The following is a 6,083-nucleotide window of genomic DNA, read 5'->3' as shown; positions in this document are numbered from 1 at the left end:
AATTGGCTGAGGCCTCAATTAAATCCCCATGAGATTTTTAAAAAATAATATTTAGTGCCACAAAATCCAACTACCCCCATCCATTATTCTCTGGCTGTTTTTTGTTTTGTTTTGTTTTGGGGGTTTTTTTGGGGGGGGTTTTGGTGTTGTCAATTTTATAATACATTGACATCATATGGTCAGCTATTTTAATAGCCTTACTGGTCATTTCAAATCAGTTTCAGTATCTTGCAATTTATTAATCTTAGGCATATATCTTCACAATGAGCTAGAAATGAGGGCCTGGTGGAATGAAGATGCAAAAGTTTGGATGGAGATAAACATCCTCTTTCTACTAAGCTCTTATTTCTTATGAAAATCCATGGCTAATTTTCCCCTAGGCTCTAAACCTGAGAGAACAGTCTAATTTAAATGGTGGACAAAACCTCAAAAAGAATATAATTAGATTTCTGCTGCACATTCATGGGGAGTGAGAGCAAGGGTCAGAAAGTCTGCTGACTAAATTAAACTCAGTGGTAGCTTGTTGGACAGTCATCCTTCAATCAAGAGAAAAGAAAAGATGCAGACTCAAAGTGTATGTGGACTATAGAGAAATTATTCAATGATCTGGAGCATTAGCCAATGTAGGGTTCTTCAAAGGTTAATTTCAGAATCGTCTGATAGAATTTCTGACAGAGAACCCTCTACTCCTGGTTATACATAGGAAGCACTGGCCCAATCCTAAATGAAGGTCTCTTGAGAAAATTTCACCAACAGTGTCACCTTCCCACATCACAGCAGTGCAGTCAACAGAGCCATTTCAGTAGAAGAAAGAAATTTTCAGGAAAGTTAACCAAGAAATTGCATCAGAGTTGCTGAAGTTGCTTCTGTTTTATTTCTAGGGTAGTGTCTAAATTCACACAAAGAGACCCTAATAAGGCCTAGAATATACAAATAAAATCAATGAAAGTTATAAAAATATACTTATTATATAATCTCTTCCTGAAGCCACACTTAAATTCAGCAATAGCTAAATGCCATAGATACTCGTGCATCTCTGTATATGCATCCAATTATCAAATGCTGTCATCTATGAAAAAGATCAATAATATGGATAATCTAAAACAATATTAATTAAAAATTCAATTACATTTGGTTTGGAGATTTTTTTGTAGTAGACATGCCATTTTATTTATTCTTTGGTTGTTATTTTTTAAGATTTTTTTTTTTAACTGAACACATACCAACTATATTTCAGGAAGGTATCCCAGGACTAAGCTGAATAATTTAAGGAAGCTAGCCTGGGAGTCAACCTTCCTAGGTGTATAACAAATACTCATAGAAATGACAGCTTATGGTATAATGATACCTATTATACATCCGCAGTTAAACAAGCCCACAAAGACCCATGTTTGTGTTCTATTACAGGAGTTCAAGTAGCCTCACTAGAACATAAGGGGATAAGGACTAGGTTCTGAAAACAAGCAAAAATAAATCGAACAGGAAAAGCTAGTAATTGTTCTGTACCAAAGCACAGACCAGGTGCTCGTAGAACCTGGTTCTGGAATAGGAGAAGTATTGATTTCTCAGTCTATCAAAATCGCTGAAATGAGAAAAGCCTTGTCACAGTTTCCCTTTCCAACTAGTAAAATGGTCTCTGAATTATTCAAACCTCTTGTTAAAACAGTAAAAAAAAAAAAAAAAAACAATAACAACAAAACAGAGAAAACAACTCCTACTCATCTCCTCACAGGAACTCAGACCTTCTCCATTGTATAATAATGTATAGCATCTGCCATCATGATTTTACTGAAATACTACACTTGAAGTTACTCTGTTATAAAGAGAAAGATCCATCTGGCAAAAAAATTCTTTTGTTCAACAGAGAGGAAACATGGACTGACACCAACACATTCTACATTGCAGGAGTTTCTACAGCTACTTTCTCTGTAGTAGAATATAAAAGATTATTCACCATACTTGGTACTTAAAGGTAGCTGCTCTATAAAGCATCTTCTTTAAAATGATGTACTAATGTAATGTTTTGTAAATTTCTAAATGGTTTTAAATGGGATATTATCTTTTTTCAATAAACTTACGTATTTTTCTTAGGTTTTAAGACTCGTTTACTAGCTCTGAATAGCTTTATTCAGTCTATAAAATGTATATATTGGGAAGAGAAAAAGTATCAACTCACAATACTGGCATTCATTCCCTCCACAGATCTGGTCCTAACCTTCCTTCTCAACCTTTATGTATTCTGTGTTTCAGTTAAACTGAACTGATCTATCCCTTGTCCTTGTCCTGTCTTCTCTCATCTCCATACCTCTGCTCAGGTTATCCGCCATACCAGGAATGAAACAGCTAGGATTTTACCTGCTGAGATCCATCCTTTATTTTAAAATCCAACTCAAAAGCTAACTTGCTCACAAAACCTTCCCTGACCCACCATACTAAACCTACCCCCAAATGAAAGAGATGTCTCTCTCTCGAAAATCTCTTAGGACTTTGCCTGCATTTCTTGTGTGAGTTTATCTCACTGACCTTTGTAGCACAGTGGCAAATCTACATGGCATACTCCCTAAGAGTTTCCATAAGAACAGAATGTGCAACTTATGTGGCCTCAGTCCCCTTGTACTGAGGAACATGTTTGTTGAATTGACAAACAAGGACACTGGCAATGATAGTACCATGTACTCACTACTCATTGACCTGAGAAGGCTCAAAGAGAATGGCATGACGTACCCATTCTGGACAAGTTTCTGAATTGCCACAGTGACCCCTGAAGGTCCTCATGGTAGCAAGGGAGAGAATATCAGCAGCTAAAGTTCTACAGAGAATCTAAGTTCTGATAAAGAAGACATGGAATAATCTTTGAAATGGGTGGATCTGGTTCTAAGCTATTGAATTTCCTCAAGGAAAACTACATGAACGATAAGAAATCACATGTTGCCATTTCAATAGTGCTACCATAGAAGCAATCATAGAACCAGTTAGATTTATTGAAGGGTAGTAATTTGAGTGCTAGATTTGAAATTGGGAATCTGAACATCAATCCAGCCTCTATCATCTACTACATGTGTGATCACTTATCTTCTCTGGCCCTTTGTTTTCTTATCCAAATGGGTCCAAAAGCCTGGGCCATCTCAAAAATAAGTCGTTATTATGCCAAGTAAAATAAAATGGGTTGCTCAGATCACATAGCTAGTAATGGTGAAATGAAGTCTAGAGCCCCTATTACTGATATAAGAAAAATCTGGGAGTTGATTGTTATTCAGTCATGTCTGTTTCTTTGTCACCCCATTTGGGGTTTTCTTGGCAGACATACTGAAATGGATTGCTATTTCCTTCTCCAACTCATTTTACAAATAAGGCAACTGAGGCATTAGAGTTAAGGGACTTGCCCAGGGTCATACAGGTAGGAAGTAAATGATGTCATATTTGAACTCAGGACATATTGTATATTTGTTCCCTCTCACTCCAGTGCCTGAATAGGGTGGGTTTTAGCTTTGAGAACTTTTCTACACAGCTTCAAGCTCAGCCAGGCTGCTGTAACCCAGTATTAAACAATGTCCATTCTGAAGTCTTCCAAACCTAGTGTTCTTCCTGCTATAGGCAGGAAAGAATAATGGACCATACACTTAGCACTGGGTGGGACTTAGTCCAACCTCTTCATTTTACAGATGAAGAAACTGAAGCTTGCAAACCTTAAATGACTTGGAAGACAGCCTGGCTCTCCCACTACCAAACTAGGCCTATGCCACTGTTGGTGGGAAATGTGGAGCTTGGACCCCAAATTAGATTTTTGTCCAATCAGGCATGACTCTGGGCAAAGTTGCAGGGTTTTTTCATTGACAATATTTATCTTCCTATTCATCTAACCTGGTAGTGTTCTTGCTGCTCTTCTTTCTATCTTTGTACATGAGACAATCAGAACCTGGGCGACCATCTGTCCTTCTGATACATTTATCATTAGCATTGATGGTCCCAATTGAAACTCATTTCAGGACAACTGATTGACATAATTAAATCCCAAGGTGCTTTGCAAATTTCACTAAGATATTACCTAATCACATTAAAAAAACAAACAAAAAAACATGAGTTTTTAAATTAAAGCAGATTATTAACTTTTATCCCTTATGTTTTTCATTAAGTGACAGTTTATTATGTGAAAGAAACATGGTTTATTTCCAATGAAATGCTATTTAAATGAAACTAAAAGTTCATTTTCTAAAGAGGCTTTTTGAGGAGTTTCAGAGGAAAGCCTTATTTTGGCTTAAACAAAACTGAAATGAAAAGGAAAAGCAATGACACCAAACTATTACCTGATCTGAAACAAATAAAAGCATATGTTATTGAAGAAGTATAAAAAACAGCTTCTATAACATTTTGGGATTTTTAAATACACTATATTAAATCACATCCCATCAAAACCCAGCCTTCCTCATAGAGAAAACTGTTTCTAGTGACAATTAAATGTCAAGACCTCCATTCTACATTTAAATTTGGCTTTATCAGTAGCACAGGCATTTCGGGGATAGAGAGGATATGGTCACAGTGACACTGAAACTTCTTAACTATCAGTCAAATGGGGTGAGTCATTTGGGCAATTTATTTGAACAGTCATATACTACTGCTCAGCACTTCCATGGAGTTCAATGAGACCCTTTATCAAGGATAGCTCCTTAACCAGAAATAATATATTGGATGAAGAAGAAAAGATAAGAGGATAAAATTTTTTAAGGAGTGAACCAAACACCTTTTGCTGTTGGCAAAGAAATAGAGGAAGAGAAAAACATGACATTTGCAATTATCTGATGTACATTCTTTTTGGGAATCCCTCGCAGCTTTCAACAATCCTGGTCCTCCTTAGTGCTAGTACCTCCCCTCTGAGAATATTTCCAATTTATTTGTATATATCTTATTTGTACATAGTGGTTTGCATTTCACCTCTTTCATTAGACTGTGAGCTCCTTGAGAGTTAGAGACCTCCCTGCCTTTTTATTTTGCTTTTCACTGAATCCCAGAACTCAGCACAATCTTTAGCATATATAATAGTAATCACTTTATATAATACTTGTTGACTTGTCATCAATTTCCTCAAGTCCTGCCTGATTTCTCCAAGCAGAATTCTTAGTCATCTTCCTCTTATTTTATGTCCTAAATATCTTTGCAGTTTGTACTTCATGATCTGCTCCTCTCTTTTTTCCCCAGTTGTCTATCTTTTGTTATTCTATGTTGGTAGTTGTGTGTGGTGAAAGGAAGAATTTTCACTTAATTTCTGTACCTTCCACAATAAATCTTAGAATATCATACATGATAGAGTATTCAGAATCATAGCTGGATGGGACCTTGATATCTCTTTATCCAAATCCTTGTATTAATTCAAGGGATAATGAGGAAAAAAATGCTCTAAGAAAGAAAATTTATTTCTTAGGATCACACAGATAACAATAGTCCAAGTTCAGACTCTTTCTACACTACATTTTACAAAATCATTGAATTTAGAGTTGGAAGTAGAATGGCTATCCATTTCCAACCTGTACCTGAAAAACAATCTCTACTATAGTACACTCAGCAAGGCTCATCTGGTACTTCCTTGAAGATCTCCACTGTGTGGGGAAGAGGGAACACTCTTCAGTTTGATCTCTTCCTTTTCCCAAGAAAATAAAGATGATAATTATAAAATATCTGTCTTCTTCCACATGCTTCTCTTCTAAGACTTAAAATCTAAAACACTCACAATTTGAACAAAAAATTAAAATTACTCAGTTCTTCCTCTTTTTAGATCTAAAAAGATGACAATGCATATTTAGCAAAAGGGGACAGAAGGGAAAAATAAAAGAAAAACAAAATATGAAAAATATTCAGCATTGGAGATAGACTAAAACTTCCCAAAAAAGATGTTTGGAGATCAGAGGCTGCGTAGAGGATATTAAGAGCTGGAAAGGACTCTAGAAATAAACCTACTTCAAATCCTTCTCTTTACAGAGGAAAATAATTGATCAGAGTTAAAAAAAATTTTCCCAATAGTAAAATTATGAAACTTTGAGAAGAAATATAGAATGGAATGAGATAAATAAGTGAAAAAAATTCAAATACAC

General features: G+C 35.7%; 1 protein-coding gene across 1 annotated transcript in view; it reads right to left on the bottom strand.

Annotated features, from left to right (window-relative positions):
- Window positions 1–6,083, bottom strand: part of DOCK2 (dedicator of cytokinesis 2) — a 491,936-nt gene that overhangs the window by 246,146 nt on the left and 239,707 nt on the right.

This window comes from Sminthopsis crassicaudata, chromosome 2 (genome assembly GCF_048593235.1).
Source record: "Sminthopsis crassicaudata isolate SCR6 chromosome 2, ASM4859323v1, whole genome shotgun sequence".
Classification (NCBI taxonomy): Eukaryota; Metazoa; Chordata; class Mammalia; order Dasyuromorphia; family Dasyuridae; genus Sminthopsis; species Sminthopsis crassicaudata.
Note: the sequence above shows the minus strand (reverse complement) of the source record. Positions and strands in the feature narration are given on the sequence as shown.